The sequence below is a fragment of the Talpa europaea genome, assembly GCF_964194135.1.
Source record: "Talpa europaea genome assembly, chromosome: 12".
NCBI lineage: Eukaryota > Metazoa > Chordata > Mammalia > Eulipotyphla > Talpidae > Talpa > Talpa europaea.
The window spans coordinates 96,320,084-96,330,329 of record NC_140079.1 but is presented as its reverse complement, the minus strand read 5'-3'; positions in this window follow the sequence as shown (position 1 = coordinate 96,330,329).

Sequence of the window (10,246 nt, the reverse complement as noted above, 5' to 3'; positions counted from 1 at the left end):
GGAGGCACTATTTGTAACAGAAAAGGACTGAAAGACATTAAGTCAACATCTATCAAAAAGGAAATGACTGAACGAAATATGCAGGGGATGGGGGGGCGGGAAGGGAGTGGTAAGATCCAAGTGTCCACAAATGACGGGGTGGGGGGGGCATAATTGCTTGTGTATACACCAAAGAGGCCCAGGAAGAATCACAGAAAATCACAGGGATGCTAGAGAACCAGGGCAGGGGACAGTGTCTTTTTATTGCATGTCTTAAAACTTTGGAGGGAGAAGGAACCTTGTTAATGAGTTATCTCTGGGGAAAAGGTATTTTTTCAAAAGTCTATGTAGCCTGAGCCCTTTGTGGGAAAGATGAGCTCCAGGGCCATCAGGTCTTTATTCTTTCTGCTTTATTTAAAACAGGCCAGTTTAGAGTCAGAACTTCCGAGCTCAGAGGCACCCAGAGCCAAACTCTTGGGGTGGGGGGGGGGGACGATGGCAGTGAGGACACAGCAGGGACCAAAGAACAGGAAGCCAAAGCCCTCCCTTCAGGGCGGGACAGGCCTCCCCCACCTCGTCCAGATGAGGCGGGGGTTAGTTTGAGGTTCACTCAGAAAGTACATCTGTAGGCTAAAAAGGGACTTCTGAGCAATGATAATCCAATAAGTTAATAGCCGTAGTGCTATTCCCTCAGAAAGTGCTAGAAAACCTTGAACCTATTAGGGACAAAGGCAAAGAACTGACAGGTCACGAGGCAAAGAACTGACAGGTCAAGTAAGTGATTAAAAGAAATGAGAATGAGGCAATTCAGGTCTCTTTACATATTTAGAGATTTGGGAATATAAAATCAGATGACATTTTAAAATAATGACAGAGTCTTTCAAGTTGTTTTTTCCCAAAAATATGGGAATGTTTACACAGACAGTAAATTTGATTTTTTTCCCACAATGGACACCACATACATATAAATGTGCATACTCTACAATTAATATTTTGCTCTATTATCACATATGCTCACTTTTATCATCCACCCATCCTTCTGTGCACCCATCAGTCCACCTTATTATTTTGATAAATTGCAAAGGGGATTACAGACATCAATTATAATCCACCACGAAATACTTCTACATACATAAGCAGAATTCAATATTTATTTATGGTTTTTAAGGTATAATGTGCAAATTTTAAGGCACTTGACGAATGGCACAGCCATGTCATCCAGACCACGATGAAGATGGAGAACACGATGGTCACTCTGTCCCTGCCCCCACTGCTCCCCAGCCAGCCCCTGCCCCACCGCACCCAGGCAGCCACTGTTCTGATTTTTCCCCCACCATTCTTGGATCCAGTTAGAGCTGGCTTCCATTTTAAAGGGAGGGAAAATGTTATAAAGCCACGTATTCATACTCAGCAGTACATGACCAGTGACCACTTCCTCCTTGATCCTGGGTTCTGTCTCCAGTAGACCTCGAAATGCAGGAGCAAGAGCTTCACCGACTCCTGCTGCTCCCCAATGTCTCTCCTGGAGGCCTTCTACATTGCCCAGAGGCTCCCTACCCTGGCTTAGCACCCTGCCAAGTCCCCACACCCACCCTCAGGCAGAGTCTACACCCGCTGCCTAAGTGACAGTTGTACATGGATGTCTCAACTATACACACGCTAAAAGTTGTATTGCAATGACAGTGAAAAGGAAAGTATCCTTGCCAAGTCTGACCCATTTATCCATCCTGAAGGCAAATCACCCATCCGAAGGCAAATCACCCAGGGCCACCAATCTCCACAAGTCCTGAAAAAGACGGTTTTCCTGATTGTGGTGGTAATTACATGAATCTATGCATAAGATGAAACTGCACACATGCATGCACGCACACACACACATGCAGGGACACACAGGAGCATGTGTAAAAAACTGCAGTTTTGGTTGCCAGTGTTAAACCATGCCAGTTTCCTGGCTTTGATATTGCGGTTATGTAAGATGGCGGGGGGGGGGGGGGCGGGGGGGAGGGGGGAGCGGGGGGTGGCAATGAAGGGTTCAGAGATTATACACTACTTTTGCAATTTCCTGTTAAGTCTAGGATTATTTCAAAAATAAAAGGTTAAAAATATCCTGTGCATGTGCTGTTTTTAAAAATACACTGGGGCTCCTAACACATTCTGCACCTTGCTTTTTTCACGTGGGTCCTGACTTTGGAGGTCACTCCTTATCAGTACATAGAAAGCAGCTTTATCTTCCACAGCCCGGTACTGTGATATGATTGTGCTCCTGGCGATGGGTGCTTTGGTTGTTTCCAATCTTAAAAGTTCACCAGGCACACAGGATGCTTCCTATATGTGTATCTTTGAAGTATTTCTGTATGATGCAGGACAGATGCATTTGCTTGTTGTGCCAGCTATTGGCAAGTTATACCAAATGTCCCGACCTCCCCACAGTGCCCCGGGCTCTGACCTTCACCACTCACCAAGGGACCCCCAACTGCCCGCGGTCCACCAGGGCTGTGAGAAAAAGTGCGGCCCTGCGGCGGGGCTCTGCGTGCTCAGGGTTTTCGTCAGAGGCTGGACGACTTTTCAGAATTAAGATCCACTAGACAGCATGTGCCTTGAAGTCTTTGCTCATTTCCTCTGCCCACTTTCTTCCCAGGTTGAGCTTTTATTTCCGGAAGCTCTTTACATGTTGCGGAAAGTAGTCCTTTGTGGTGCTGTTAATATTTCTCCAATTTTATGTCAATCTTTTGACTCTGATTACGTTACTTGACAGCAGACCTTTCATGTTTTAAGCAGCTGAGCTTATGGATATTTTTCTTTATGGCTGCTGGATTCTGACATACTCAGAAATACATTCTCCACTCTGTGATTACAAAACAATTTTTCATGGTTTTTTTTGTTTTGTTTTGTTTTTTTGCCTAGGAAGAGTCGTAGGCAATAAATTTGTTTTTTATCTGATCCACCATTTTACTGCAAGTAGTGATGTGGCGATACACCCATCTCCCTCCTGAACTGCCATCCAGCTGCCCAAACATCCCAGGCAGAAAGGCCCGTCTGCTCTACGCTGAAGCGCAAGCTCACCTGTGGCGCGCAGGGGCTTCTGTGTCTACCTGTGGCTTCGACCCAGGTAGTTATACCAAATGTCCCGACCTAGCCACAGTGCCCCAGGCTCTGACCTTCACCACTTCACCAAGGGACCCCCAACTGCCCGCGGTCCTATGCCTGATCCTATGCCCTCCTCCCCATCCTAACCCTTTGCCTGATCTGGCCTGTTCAGTAACAAAATCACCTCTAGCCGGAAGCTTGGTAGGCCCCTCGCCGCCCCTCGTGCTCCACATCCAGCCAACTGGCTCACGGCGCCTACCAGACACCTTAAATCTGGCCACTTCCCACAGACTCCTGCCATCGGGGGTTGGGGCACACACCTCCACCGAGGATGAGGCAATATCCGGCTTCCCTGCCTCTGCCTCTGCCTCAGCGCCCTGTCCTCCCACCCCCCTCTCCCATCCACTTCCCACAGTGAACTAAGAGGAATGCGCTTTCAAAAACACAATTTGGCCATCACTCACATCCCTGCTTAAGATCCTTCAATGGGTTCTCCACGACTTGGAGTGAGATCCAGATTCCTGACTGCCCTGACCACATCCAGGTCACCCTTCCTGACCTCTCTTCCCAAAGCTCCAGCCAGACTCCCTGGCTCTGCTCCACCACACCAGCCTTCTGGGTTCCCAGGTAAGTCAAGGGCTCCCGCTCCTGGGGCCCTGTGCCGGCTGTTCCTTCTGCCCACCACACACGTTCCAGGCCTGCACAGTGCTGGCTGCGTTTCACCCTGGGGTCCTGCCTTCACTGTCACCTTCAGAGGCCTTCCCCTGCACCCAAGGATGTGGCCACAGCCCACTCCTGCCCTCCTTACCCTTTCCCGGGTGACCTGTCGTAGCCTGTCTTACAAATTGGGTCCAGGGCGCTCACTACTGAACTGGAAGAATGAATGTGTGCCAGTATAAGGAGAGGACTCGTGCCAAGTTAAAATCTGGCACCACTGCTCCCAGAAAGAAGATGCCCACAAGAAATGTTGGGGCACAAGCAGAGCCAGCTACAGTAGGCTCAGCCCCCAACCTTTAAGGGAACAAGGTGGAGATAGGGACAGAGAAGAAAACCTGAAACCAGGGGGCCCCCGAAGCAGCGTGGGGATAATTTTCATTCATCACCAGCAGCGGAGAAAGCAGGTCAGACACACTCTCCTTCAATGAAAAGGAAATGGGGATGCAGAAGGGGGGAAGTTTTGATCTCACTATGCATGAATTTTATCAAGTAACTAAAATCTTGCAAGCTGGAACATCCTTCTTCTGGAATCAGCTGATTTCAAAAGTGTCACTCCCTCTGATGTTTCCAGAAGGATGAAGGGTATCCTGGATTATCATCACAGTTCCCTCAGTGCTGACTCCTGCCCGGCGGAACTCATCCTCATTCAAGTCTAGGGCAATACCAGCAATGAGACAATGTGGTCTTAGCCAATAACTTTAGCTCCTGCTAACAGAAGACAAAGACCAATGCAGTGAAACTGACTGCAACATATTGTACAGACGGAAATAATGGCCATCACTGCTCCAACCGACGCCAGGCCTTGTTAAAGGGCTTTCCCTTTATTAAGTCGCTGAGTCCTCATGATAACCCTAAGAGATGGGTACTACGAGGAAGCTGAAGCAGAGAAATGACGCAAGCCGCCCAGGATCACACAGCCAGTAAGTGGCATGGCTAGATCTCAAAGCCAGACAGCCTGGCTCCAAGCCCACGCTCTCATCCATCATGATCCACCGCGCTCCTGCATGGGGCGGTGAGCGCAGTTAGGGTGGTGCTGGGCCAGACTCTGAAACATAAAGACAGCGCTGCCAGGCGGGTGGGCACTTCAAAGATGTGTGAGAGAAACATTTCTGGAGCAAATGCACGCACACACGCATGCACGGCGCGCTCAAGGCTGTCTGTCACTTAGAGAAACCTGCACAAGGCACAGGGCAAGTGCAGGAATGCAGCAGGCAAGGGTGCAGGGTGCCACTCCGGGGATGCCTTTAGGGGGAAGCATGCTCCACCCTGACATAATGTGGTCAGTCACTGGGAATAAATATCAGAGAGCCTTCCTTACAAGATGCACTAATACCGTCAGAGAAAGAGCTCCAGGAATTGTGCACAGTGCTTGCATTTTTACCTAAAAAGGGATTCCTAAGTTTCAAGTGAAAAAGTATAATTAGGGGTCTGCACTGGAGTCTCTCCCCAGACTCAAGCCTCTCTGCATAATGGCAGGAACAGGGAAAGGTAATTAAAGTAACATTCTTGCCAACTCTGTCTTGCAACAGTGTGTCAGCTCAAGCAGTAACACTTCATAAAAGCTGTGGCTACAATGCAACCTCAGCAACTATAAACCCAGTAGTGAAACAGTATCTGGGGTGTTCTATCACCCTCCAGAGACAGACAGTAGTGGGAGGAGGAGAAGGATCCTAATGAGAGTTTTCCCTTTTACTAAAAATGAAAAAAAAAAAAACGTGGTGATGGAGATGTCACCAAACGACATGAGGAAAGGAAATGCTTACTTTGCCAGGTCACCGCCACGGTTCATAGCTCCACCAGGAGCTATTCGCCTAGAAATCCCTGTCAGAATCAACAGGTGGAGGCCCAGGGAGCACCTCACCTCACCCACCCACCCTGCAAGGGAGCAATCAAGGAGAAAGATGGGAAACCCCGGAGACAGACAGTTTTCCCAGGCCTGTAGTCCAGTCTTCAGAGCGCCAGCTTAATATCCTGCCAAATTCGGGAATTCTAATAAAATGCAAACATTCCTTTTTTCTGATTTGTGAAACAGAAAATACCTGCTTCTCTCTTACAGGTTCCACAAAGTCTCATAAGGCAGGTGACATTAATTGACATTAACTAAACAATACATTGCTAAACTCATAACAAAACAAAAAAGCAGACTTAGTAGGACCAAACCTGCTAAGTTTCTTTCCGTCAAGGAAAATCACCTCACATCAGCCTTTTTTTCTTTTGAGAATGAAGATAGGTGGATTGTCACAAGCATTCATTATAAACTTCTAGATTAATATTTTAATATCCCCCCCTAAAATAACAACTGGAAGTTTTTCTTAATTTACAAACACCTCACACTTTAGAGAAAACAATTTTTTCTTCAAAACTGGAAAAAAGACGTTTTCACTAAAACAAAACACTTCAAGATATTAGCTGGAAAACAAGCGTCCCCAGAACATATTTTTTCTGGGAACTTCATTCTGGAGTATCTGAGGCAGCAGGCGCTGACATCTCGTTTTGCTTCTATCACATCCTTTACTGAAGCCTCAAAACCTCCCAAAATTACCTCCCAGTTCCGAGAGTTGAGATTCCTACGGTAACTGATGCTTTCCACTTGCCCCATCAACTTAACCCACCCAAACCGGCAGTTTCAAAGTCAACCGACATTAAGAATTGTGGGGCAGGGCCTGAGCGCTGGGTTGCGAAGCTGCCCGCGGCCTCTGCGGCGCCGGTTCGATCCCCGGCTGCTCCCCGGCCACCGGAGGAGGGTCCCACATGGCGCGCAGACCTCTCCTGCCGCCCGCTGCTCCCCTCAGCAGTGTGCTTCGGTCCTTCTGCCTGCTCTGCTCCCCGCTCTGGCTCTGGTGGATTCTCTCACCCTCCTGTGCTTCTGACTGTACCCAGTGCGTGTATAAACAAACAAACAAACAAACAAATAAATAAATATTGTGGGGCAACATAGTTGAGCCCCATCTTTAATGGTAAAAGGTGACAGAGTCTGGGGCTGGAGGGGGAGGCGCCCCAGCAGGGCCTGTCCCCGGGGGCACGCGCTCTCCCCTCTAGGCGGGAGAGAAGCCGCCGAGCTCCGGCCAGAACACGCGCCAGTGCTGACCCCCTCAGCCCCGAGACGCGCGCCCCGACTCTGTGGCGCCCCTTCATCCGGCCACTCCGGCCCCCAGCCGGAGCAGACAGGGCGAAATGCAACAGCCACGAATCGGTCCACACACTTGGCTTCTTCTGCAAACCAAGACAAGCTGGTCATGGCGCAATCACCAGTTCGGTTCAACTGAGAATGGAAGGGGGGTCCCCGCGCGCCCCGGGGCGAGGACCCACCCGCCGGCAGAAGCAGGAAGGCCGGGGCGGCCGCACCCCGCGGGGCTCGGGCGAGGCGGCCCAGGGCGCGCGGCGCCGGCCACCGGCCGAGTTTCGGTTTCCAGCGGCCCCGCGGAGCACAAAGGGGCGGGCGCGGGGCGCCCCCCGGCCCCCCGCCCCCCCCAACCCCGGTCCCCGCTCCCCGCCCGGCGGGCCCTGCTGGCGCGGGTCCAGCGCAGACAAACCGCGGGGCGGACCACGGCCTCGGCGGGTACCGCCTCGCACCCCAAACCCGGGCCGGGCGGGGCGCGGGCGCCGGGAGCACCCCACTCCCGACGCGGCCGCCCCCAGGGCGCAGGCGCCGCGCGCGCCCGACCACGCCCGCCCGCAGCTCCCGGCGCCGGCGGGGACTGACAGGTCCTCCCGGGGGGGACCCCAAAGCCGGCATCGCCGGACGCGGCGCCCCCACAGGCGCCTTCGCCCGCCCCGGGCGCCCCGCGCCCGCGCACAAAGGCGCGGGCTGATCCCGCACCCGCGGGCCCCGCGCTCCGCGGCTCGCGCACCCCAGCTTCGGGGTGAGGGGCCGCGACCCCGGCCGGACGCGCACAGCGGGGGGACCGGCGAGGCCGTCACCGGGGGCGGCGCGGCCGCGGGGCGGGGGGCGCGCGACGCCGGGAGAGGCGGCCCCCGAGCGCCCCCGCCGCGCCCCCCGCGCGCCCCCCGCGCGCCCCCCGCGCGCCCCCGCCGCGCCCCGCGGCTGCGCGCTCGGCCGTCCGGTGGGATGGGGGCGCCCGGCGGCCCGCGCCCCCCGCCCCGCGCCCCCCGCCCCGCCCCGGCCGCGGCCCCCGCCCCTCCCCCACCCGCCCCTCCCCCCGCCCCTCCCCCCGCGTCCGTTAACGGCCGCGCGAGCACGAGGCGGGGGGGCGCGCGGGGGGGGGCGCGCGGGGGGGCGCGGCGGGGGCGCGGGGGGCGCGGGGGGCGCGGGGGGGCGCGGGCGCACCTACCTGCGGGGACGGTCGCGCCGGCGGCGGGCGGCGGGCGGCGGCGGCCTGGGCGCTCGCTCGCAGCTTCCCTCGGCGACCCGCGGCGGCGGCGGCTCCCGGGCCCGCGTGGCGCCCTCTGGCGGCCGGAGGCCGCGCCCGCCGCCCGGGAGCCGCGGCCATTGGCTGCGCGCGGAGCGTCGGCGCCGGGGGCGGCCGTGGCGCCACGTCGGGCCGCGCGGCGGGACCCCGGGCCGGGGCGCCGCGGCCTCCCGGATCCCGGCCGCGCGCGGGGCCCGGCGGAGCCGCGGGACGGAGCCGCCGACAGGCCGAGGGCGGACCCTCCGCCCGGGCGCCCCGGGGTGCGGCCCGTCGCGGGCCTGGGCGCGGCTCGGCTCCGACCCCCACCCGCGCGCGCCCCCGTCCGCCGGGAGGAGCCCTCGGAGCCGCGGGGCCGCCGCCTCGGGCCGCTTTTGGCGGCTGAGGACCCGGCCGGGACGGAAGACGGAGTCCTGGCGCCCGGCCCTCAGGCCCCGGCCACCTGTGTTTTATTTTTTTTTTTTTAAAGATTTATTTATTTATTTATTTATTTATTTATTTATTTATTTATTTATTTATTTATTTATGAGCCTGTATTTATGAGTACAGGCCAGAGATGTGGGGTGAGAGGATTCACCAGACACAGAGTGGGGAGCAGAACAGGCAGACTGACGAAACACACTGCTGAGGGGAGCAGCGGGGAGCCAGGAGAGGTCTGCTGCGCCATGTGGGTAGCCTCCTGGCTGGCTGGGGATCGAACTCGTGATGCAGAGGCTGCGGATAGCTTCATCGTACAGTGTTCAACCCCTTCCGCCCGCAGGGAGGCCCAATCCACCTGTATTTTCAACAGTTAGGTGTCCCTATTGCAGGGACACCTATGCTCGGTCCCAGCCTTGCCCAAGGCAGTGCCCCCGCCCCATGGTGGGTTTGGAAGTGGGCCAAAACAAAACACAACAAAACACAGAGACCATGTGGGACAGTGAGAGGGAAAGAAAGGGAAGCCAGGGTAATGTGACAGGGAGGGGAGGGGGCAGATAAGTGAGGGAAGGCTTCCCAGTGCCTGACATCAGGTCCCAGGTAGAGGGAAGAGCAAGTGCAAAGGCCCTGAGGCTGGAGAGGCTGTTGCCTGGGTACTGCCCTGCAGGGGTTAAAGTCTCAGCTCTATCAAGGTATCTGCAGCCACTGAGGCATGAATTCCATCCCGGGGTAGCTGAACCACATGGCACAGTAGACCTCACCTGTCTCCCCACTGCTCCCCTCATCAGTGCATTTCAGTGGATCTGCCTCTTCTGCTCCCCACTGTGTCTCTGGTGAATCCACTCACCCCACCTCCACCTTTGGACTACACCCCAGTTCTTGTGTGCATAAATAAATAAAAATAAATCATAAAGAAAGAACGCCCTGAGAGACAGAGGAGTTTGCTCTTTGAGGACTGGGACTCTCTCATTGGGAGTGGCTCATCCAAAGTGCAACGTAGGAAGTTCACTGGGGTTACTGTGCAGAGACTGGGCCAGAGGAGGGACAAGGAGCGGGCAGGGCGGCTCTTAGGATGGTCTGTGAGGTAATTGCAGACCAGGCTCATCTTGACAAAGGACTGCAGACCTGGCAGCTTACAGAGACTTTTCACACAGTTCTGGAGGCAGAGGTCCAAGATGAAGGTGTCTGCAGGGTTGGTTTCTGGGGAGGCCTCCCTCTGACGTGCAAAGGGCCCCCTTCTTGTTGCCTCACAGGATCTTTTCTCTGTGCACACACACCCCTGCTGTCTTTCTTGTAAGGATGCCAGTTCTGCTGGATCAGGGCCCCACCCTTATGACCTCATTTAACCTTAATTGCCTCAGCAAAGGCCCTTTCTCCCCCCACCCCTTACAATCACCCTGGGGGTCAGGGCTTTGATGTATGGATTTGGAGGGAGATAGTTTGGTTCACAACACCAGGGCAGTGCTTCACAGAAATTTTAAGGAGAGCTGGGGCTGTGGCTCTAGGGCAGGCCCCTCTGGGGAAGGAGTTTTTCTCAGGGCCGGGGAGGCTCATCATTCAAGTCTCAGCTTCATCACTTCTCCAGGAGAGGCTTTCCCTGACGGCCCCTCTAAAATCACTCATGAACCCATCACCCTGTTTGGCCTTCTTTACAGCAGCCGACACCATTTGAAATGATC